The following is an 8,472-nucleotide window of genomic DNA, read 5'->3' on the forward strand; positions in this document are numbered from 1 at the left end:
CCCTAGCCCTAAAGTGGCAGGCACCGAGTGTGCCCCACCACATCCCACCCCTTAGCAAGTTTCTACCAAGCCCAAGCAGTCTGGACTTGGGAGGTCCACCCAAGGGAGGGAGCTCTGGGGCCCACCACCCTATATCTGCTTCACCCTAACTGGCCAGATAAGGGGACTAAAAGGAACCCTGTAAAATGCACCGGGGGCAGCTCCTCAGTGAGCTGCTGAGGTGTGCTGCTGAGATGCGCTACAATGTAGGCTGCTCCTTGTCGGGTGGGAATCCCTGCTTGTTGGTGAGCTGCTGGAGTATGCCAGCCATTGCTGTGATGTAAGTTGTTCCTGAAAGGGTCCTTGGTGAGCTACTGGGGTGCAATGGTCCTCGCTCCCACGTGGTGTCTGTGGGGGACAGCTGCTTACCTCTGCCAGTTACTGCACCCCCAAATTCATAGTCCCAATCCACAAACTGCTTAGAGCAGGATTAAAGACTCTGCAGAAGAAACTTGCTGGCTGGGTCTTTCAAGTACAGGTACTAATACCTGTAAGGTATTCTCCCATGTAAATAAACAGGAAGGGATAATAAATCAGGGCTGTGATCCAAATGCTAGCTAAATTGTTTTTTTTTAAATGCACAGAAAAATTAAATCACTTTCTGAGCTTTCTGAGTTAGTCTGGGTTGTTAAAATAGAGTTGCAGCATTCCAGCCACATTTTGATCTTTCAGACACTGGTGCTGAGTACTGAAAAGAACCCCAAGTTTACTGAAACGTTCTTCTACGTCAACTGAGTTTACACTCAGTTGGAGGAGAGACACTGCATGTTTTGCCAGGTTAGGAATGCAATCTTCAACAGCCATCCAGAACTGAATGGGATCCTCAGCATCTGCAAGCCTGTGTTTGACAATCCCTAAATACACTTGTCATTCCAGGTTGCATACATGGGATAGCTTTAATTCTAGTTTCATAATCTGTATAAACAGCAGCAATTTGTTTAGGATCCAGTGCATGAACAGCACAGAAAAATCAATTGCTGGCTGTTTACTTTTTACGTTGTACCATCTCCATTTATCAGCAGTTCTTTGAGCAGCTGTAGACCCTTCTGCATTTGCAGTTGATGATGCATGATGCTCCAACCATAAAATTGAATCCAGGAAGGTGTTCTGCACTTTGGGTATTTGGTGTTTTGGGGACTGTAAAATATCCAGTACTGTCACCAGGCATCCACTGTTTTCTGTAATGTGCTTCATGTCAATGTGCAGGTCTTCTACCACTAACAAGCTGGCAAGTTCCATTCATTCATACTCATCGAACCCATGGCCGAGCTGGGAGTACTATGCATGATATTTTACACAACTGAACCATGTATTCCACTTGGTCACAACTGGTTCAGGTGAAATTGTTGGCTAATCAACTCTCCATTCCTTCAGGTATCCCAAGAACTGTGCACAATGAGCTGGAACTTTCACTAAAAGGGACTTCATCAAAGCAACAAAGCAATCCACTTACTTGAAGGGATCTTGCCAAGTATTTCCTGCTAGAGCAACTATATGTGCATAGCAACAAATATGTACACAGCTGGACCACAGATTGCAAAGCACATCGTTCCAAACCTTCACCATGTAGCTCGCACTGTCTGTTGCAAACGCTAATATTCGCTCAAGTGGGATGCTGAATTCCACCATACAAGAAATCAAGGCTTGGGAAATGGTGGCATGATTAACTCTCCTCAGGCACACTGTCTTTACCAGCTGTGGTGTGGGAATGTCAGCATGCTGTACCTTGAGCACCTGAAAGAAAATGTTGAAAACTGGTCTATACTGGATGAGGGTGTTTCACTGGCAAGCATGGCAATGAAGTTTCCTTCAGTCATTAAGAAAGCACTGTTTTTCTTCAACAAGAGCTGGTAGGTGGACATACAATTAGTTTGACTTGGGAATGACACTGCCTCCCTTAATGTGCTCCCTCAAAAAATCCCTGACAACAGGTATATCCATTTTCTGCAGAGGAAAGTCTGCTTTTAAACACATTTGAATAAAATCCGAAGTGACGGTGTCACGGTGGTCTTTGACAGCTGTAGAACTCTGGAATGCTGCAGTCACACACTGCATTGTTTCTTTACTGTAGTTGGTCCTGCTGTTGTTGGGCCCTGCTGTTTCAGTGTCTTCTCTTCACCTGTTTTCAGTTATGCTTTTCATTTATGCTTAGTGCTTTCCATGTGTTCTGCAATCATCTGCTTTCAAACGTGTGCATGCAGCACAGCACAGCACAGCACAGTACCATTAGTGTTAAAATTATCCTTGCCATACTGAGCGACGTGGTCTTTATGAGTGACTTTTGCAAGCAAGCCCTGCAATTTTGTTGGTTTCCTGATTCCAAGCAGAAAGGTGGGAAGACTTCCCACCCTAGAGCAAATTACAGCAAGCCCTACCGGAACCTTGGAACAGGGGCAAGGGCTTGGGGGCAACACAGGGCTGCTGGGTGCCAGCTGGTGCTGCCTGTAGGACTCACCTGGTGCAACCCCTCAGCAGCTGCTAAGAAATCCCAGGCAGAGAGGCCCTGCCCCTCCTGCAGAGGAAGGCAACGGCTCCCCTGCCCCCCACTCTGTACTAGTCTGAGCAGGGGAAAATTCATTCCTGACCCCAATGCAGCATCAGTCTGACCCTGAGTTGGAGGGTCAAAACACTGCAGCTGGGACCCTCTGGGGCTGAGTCTCAGCAGAAGCATTGGCACATCACCAACTGGTGACTGATCATCACCCTCTTCTTGAATACCTCCAGTGTTAGAGAGCTAACAGCTTCCCTGGGTGTCTGTTCCACTGCCCCCTATTCTAACTGGGTGTTGAACTAGAATCAGACAAAACCTAAGAACTGTTTTGAATGGTGTTTTGATTTGAACCCGAAAATAAAAGCAGTAGCCTCCCACCACTCACTTCTCCTCAAGCCCTTGGGGAAGAAAAAATAAAACAGCAGCTTCCTAGTCCTATTCCCCTGAGCCTGCCCCAAGCTCCCTTCTTCCCATCTCTGCCTGCTGCCCGCGTACCATTCCCATTGGCCTGGCCAGGCTGGGGCAGCTGGGTGCAGCAAGAGCAGAATGGAGCCCGGGGCCATGGCAAACCTGCAGAATTAAGCCCTGGGCTCTGCAGATTAAGCCTGTCTTTACTGATCATCTAATTGGGTCTTGGAGGGCTGCTGCTGCCACATGTTCCCCTCCACCCCATGTGGCCCAAATTGCCCACCCGCACACCCCTGCCCTGGCCCCCCACCAGCCCTACCAGCTCTACCCACAGTCCCTCCCAACCCTTGCATCATCACCTGCACTCCCCTGCCCTGCCCCCACCCATCCTGCCAGCTGTCCCTACAAGCCCTGGCAGTGTGACCCACATCCAACACACAGGGCCCCACCCAGCCGTACCGGTGCCCCTCATTCCTGACCCATAGCCCCCTGCCACCCTCCAGCCCTTCCATAGGTGCCCCCAGCTGCCCCCAGGCTCCAGCACTCACAGCCCCCCAGGGCCCTAGCCCCCTAGGCTCTACTTACCCCAAAGGCTGTAAGAAGCAAAGTGAGTCTGCGCCAGCCCTGGCTGGTCTCAGATTCTCAGGGTCTGCCCCTGCCCCATTTCCCTCCCTTTCCAGACAGGGCTTAGGGTTTTGCACACTTTTTGCAAGCAGCTCATTGTGTGCTGGAACTCTGCCATCCTGCAGAGAGCTGTTTGCAAAAGGGGAAACCCATGGTTTCCTGCTTCAAAGGGAAAAATCTGTGTTTTTCTCATTTAAAGGGGAAAATCCATGTTTTTCCTCAGGAAAATGCAAAGCCCGGATCCCTGCTCATGATGATATGTGTACTGCAAGTCAAAAGGCTCACAGGTAAATCTATAGAGGTATCAATGTTAGCCAGAGGATCTGCATACCCAAGTGTGTGCCAGGAGACCCTGAGCTACAAGCAGTGCCTAGATTCTTTTCATACTTCAGAGGTGCAAAGCCTCTGGTGATCCGCTAGCTAGATTCGTGCACTGCCTTGGCAAGCTCATGCATGGTGAGACAGGGGGTGCCCCTGTCTTCCCACCCAGGATGTAGTTTGTAGACATCCTCCCCCCCTGCCCGCCCCCTGCCCCGATCTGCACACACCCACTCCCCAACACACTCAACACTCCCCTCACACACACATACACACACACACACACACCTCTCCCCCATACCCCCATGCACCCTACACACCTCCCCACCACCCTGCACACAATATACAAGAGTAAGACTTTATTTTGAGCTATTATGCAATCGCCTCAATATACACTACTCAAAAAAATATATAAATCAGGACAAAAAATTATATTTTGAAATAAAATTAAAATATGTTATAGTAGACATTTGATTTTTAGTATATGATTTGTTTTTATCTATAATTTGTTAGAGGGGTGTATCTTCTGAAAGATTTTGTTTCTGCAGCCTTTGACAGCGCACCAAAACTCGTTAAGTGGCCCTCCAGCCAAAATCATTTCCCACCCCCGATTTAGTCCCTAGAGCACTCAAACAGCATCCTGCAGCTGCCCCCAAGTCTGGATCCAGCTCCTTTAGTCGACAGTCCTAGCTGACCAAGCCAGTAAGATCTCTAGATCCACTGTGCACTCCTCTGTATAGGCCTAACCAGAGTCCACGTGCACACTGCTTTCTCTTCCCCATACTCCAGCCTCTATCTTGTGCCTCCTTTTTCTGGCTTCCTTTAACTTCTGACAATACAGTTCCAATGCCAATGTCACTTGCATCAGTGTTCAACAAGAAGGGTAATTGAGGATCAGGATATGTTAAAATAGGGGATGACATTAACTGCCACTTTAGCTTTATAAAAACATCTTGACATTCCCGGGTCCAGATTAACTTTGCCTTATTGGAGAGTTTATATAAGGGGTTTGCAATAGTAGGAAAATCTGCCATAAATCTTCTACATTAGGAAGCTAAACCCAAGAAGCTGCACAGTTCTGTTACATTTCAAGGTACTGGCCAGACCTTAACCACTTCCACCTTTTCTCGATTTGGGCCTACCCCCTGCTGGAAATGGATGGGTGCTCTTCCATTCATTCCATTCTGTTTGATAGGTTTGGCATTGCCAGTATTAATCTGGTGCTTTGTTAAGCCTGTATGCCCTAGGTCATGGTCTCCAAGGTTGAGTGCATATTCCAGCAGGACTTCTTGTACTGCCCTCATTTGCTCAGGCTCCAGGCCACGATGACTTCACTTGAACTCATGTTCCAATTTTCCTGAGTTTCACTGAAGATTATTGGCTGGCTCTTAATGGTTTTGGCTCTTGTCTGACTTCAGTACACTTACAGAAAGCAACCTCTCTGGTTTAGGGTCCTTCTGCGGGACAGTCACACCTGTCTCAAATGTTCTGATATGCAATCTGTGGTTTTGTCCATGTGTTAGCAACATACAAATTAATTTCACCTTGTGGCTCTTACCCATTGCAATTCCCACTAGAAATCCCAATTCTTCAGTGAATTTAGGTTCAGATAAGCCTTCCTCTTCTTCATGGCACTATCTCTTCAGTTTGTTGGGGATCATCAGGGACCGGGTTTTCTGTTTGCCACAAAAGAATGTGGATTTTCTCCTTTAAAGGAGAAAAACATGGGAAACCACAGGTTTCCCCTTGCAGGCTGGCAGAGTTCCAGCCTGCAAGGGCTGGTTAGAGCTAAGGGGAGTGGGACATGGAGGGCACCATATGCAGCTCCCCCAGCTGCCTGCAGGTAAGCCTATGCAGGGGAGAGGGGGCATAGGAGTTGGGGGCAGATTGAGGCCCCCATGGTGATGGAGGGAATGGGGCAGGGTTGGTGGCTGACACTAGGGCTAGGGGCACTGCCCAGACAGGGCAGTGCCTGGGGCCTGGGGCCTGAGGCCTGGGACCAGGATGGGAATGCATAACTGCAGGGCCCATTTGGGTAGCAGGAAGGAGCCATGGGCAGTGAAGGGGTTGGCTTCCCACCACTGTGTGCACTCATGGGGCAGGAGGCATGGGGGATCATGCAGCCCCCCAGGTTTGTGCATGGGGTGGGGGAGGATGTGGGCTTCTTTCTGTGGGCTCAGGGCTCCTCACACTGCTGTCCTTCCCCGACAGGCCTGCACAACCCAGCAGGCAGGTCCCAGCATAGGAGGGCAGAATGGGGTGGGAAGGCTCAGTGCTGCCACTGCTGGGAGACCTATGCCAGCCACGTCACCACGGCAAGGGGTCCCCTGCCTGCCCAGCAGCAGCGGGGGGGGAGGGAGGGAGGGTACAATTCTGTGCCGCCCCCTGCACTGTTGCCAAGTAGGCAGAGAGTGCCTTGCCATGGCAGTATGTCTGGTATGTGGCTCCCGGCAGCAGTAGCAGCACTGAGCCTCTATGCCCTCCCATGCCAGGTCTGAACCACTAAGTCATGGTGGCCCCTGGGTGGAGGGCAGCAAGGCAGGGAGCCCTGAGCCCCACAGTGAGCAGCCCACATTCTGCAGCCCCGCACAGTCTCCATTTGCTCTGGCCATGCAGCCCACGGATGGAGATGGGAGTGGGGGTTGGGGTGGGGGTGAAGGCTGGGCTCATGCTCTGTTGTGCCTGCAGCTGATATCACCTCCTGTGTGCAGCAGCTGGAGCTCAGGTGCTGCTGGGGGAGGCAGAAGGCTGTGGGCCCTGGCCCTGGTCCCATAGCCCTCAAAACTGGGTGCAGGGTGCTGTAGGTTGGGAGTGAGGGGCACCAGCATGGATGTGGGGGCTGCAGATCAGGAGTGAGGGGCACCTGGGGTGGCTGAGGGGCACTGGTAGGGCCAGTGTGCTGTGGGTCAGAAATGAAGGGCACCAGGAGGGATGGGGAGCTGCGGATCAGGAGTGAGGGGCATCCACAGGGATGGGCAGGCTGTGGGTCAGCAGTGAGGGGCATCTGGGGGGGTAGGGGGCTGTGAGTTGTGAGTGAGGGGCACTGGCAGGGCTAGGAGGCTGTGCTTGGGAGTGAGGGGCACCAGCAGGGTTAATGGTATGAGGAGCTGTGGATTGGGAGTGAGGGTCACTGGCAGGGCCAGGGTGCTGCGGGTTGAGAGTGAGGGGCACCAGCACAGCTGGGTGGCAGGGGAGAGGGACTGCAAGTTGGGAGTGAAGGGCACAGGGCTGGGGGGGGCTGTGGTTTAGGAGTGAGGGGCAACAGCATGGGCAGGGACAGGGCACTGGCATATCAGGACTGCTCAGTGCCACAAAGCAACTATGCGGGGACACAATACCTGCAGCTGGACCCGTGTCCTGGTAAGATATAGGGACAGGGAGAGCTCTGATTTTCTATGATTAAAAAAACAAAATCAAATGTGAAAATATATAGATATTTAGAATGTATTTTATTATAATGATTGAGCCACTAGTTAGTTTCCAAATTGCTTTAAAATTGTAAAAATATCAATAAAACATTGTGTTCAACTGATACCTATACAGGCAGTCCTATACAGGCAGACCTATAATGACAGAATTGGTTCCTGAAAACTGCATCTTAAGTTGAAACGTCGTAACTCGGAAAACCTGGCCGAATGGAACCCGCAGAAGCCTGTGGGGGCACTTACTAGAGAGGCAGCTGAGTGTCAGCTGGCAGAGAAGACAGCAGATTGGCCTCTCTGGGAGCACCAGCAGGGAAAGACTTAAGTTGAAACGTCATAACTTGGAACTGATTGTCCCATGGAAGCAGTGTTATAAATGAGGGATTGGTTCCTGAACCAAGACCCAATACCCTATTTTGACCAAAAATAACCCAGAATTTTGTACTCAATCAATTACAGATGAGTGATATAACTACATTAATGTATTTATATTGTAAATAGCAATCATAATGATTTGGAAGGACTTCTTTGAGGTGACTTTGCTGGACTTTCTGAAGGGTTCTTGGTTGGACTTTTTGAAGGGCTCTTGGCTGGAGTCTTGGCTGCAGGTTTTTCTGGAGTCTTGTCTGCTTTCTTAAAGAAAGTGCCCAAGGATATTTGGACAGATGTTTTCCAGGGAGATGGGCGATGCAGCAAACTTGTTCGCTGGCGTGGCGTGGCATGGCATGGCGTAGCATGGCGTGGTATGGCATGGCATCAGCTCAAACTAATGTCTGAAAGTCGAAACATGGTGTCAGTTTATAAATGACATTCATTGTAACTCAAAATGTCTTAAGTCGGGGACTGCCTGTATATATAGTAGGGCTGTCAGTTAATCTGTATTAATGTATGTGATCAGTGCAAATACCAATTACCATGTTAATTTTTTAAATGTGTTAATTGCATGCATGTTTTGGAGCCCACGCTGCCCTGTGGCACCTCTCTGCCACTGTCACCACTGCCTCCGGACCACCCCATGGGGCAGGGCTGGCCATGCTGAGTTCCTGCAGGGCAGCCTAGGTGCAGGCTCTGAGTGGCTGCAGCAGGAAGGGCCTGTGCGGGCCCTCTCCTGATCCCGCCTGGGTCGCCATGTGCGAGTTCTCTCCCGATCCCATCTGGGTCACCATGTGC

General features: G+C 50.3%; 1 protein-coding gene across 1 annotated transcript in view; it reads right to left on the bottom strand.

The window, feature by feature from the left end:
• Window positions 1-8,472, bottom strand: part of LOC112551815 (beta-microseminoprotein-like) — an 18,744-nt gene that overhangs the window by 9,248 nt on the left and 1,024 nt on the right. The gene's annotated exons all lie outside the window — the stretch shown is intronic.

Source organism: Alligator sinensis, unplaced genomic scaffold (genome assembly GCF_000455745.1).
Source record: "Alligator sinensis unplaced genomic scaffold, ASM45574v1 scaffold264_1, whole genome shotgun sequence".
Lineage (NCBI taxonomy): Eukaryota > Metazoa > Chordata > Crocodylia > Alligatoridae > Alligator > Alligator sinensis.